Genomic DNA, 204 nt, shown 5'->3' on the forward strand with positions numbered 1-204 from the left:
TTTAGTTATTATCTTTATTTTGGTTATCGAAAACAGTATCAGATACGTCTAACTTTGTACAGCATCTTCTGAACTCTTTTTTTAAAGGGATCGAAAACATTCTAAGTCTTCTAAACGACTTGCATTTTGAAAAATTGACTTACGAATGACTTCTCCTTATGATCCTGAAAAATCTAAGCTGCTCATGTGATATAAAGGAAACTA

This window comes from Penaeus monodon, chromosome 25 (genome assembly GCF_015228065.2).
Source record: "Penaeus monodon isolate SGIC_2016 chromosome 25, NSTDA_Pmon_1, whole genome shotgun sequence".
Taxonomy (NCBI): Eukaryota; Metazoa; Arthropoda; class Malacostraca; order Decapoda; family Penaeidae; genus Penaeus; species Penaeus monodon.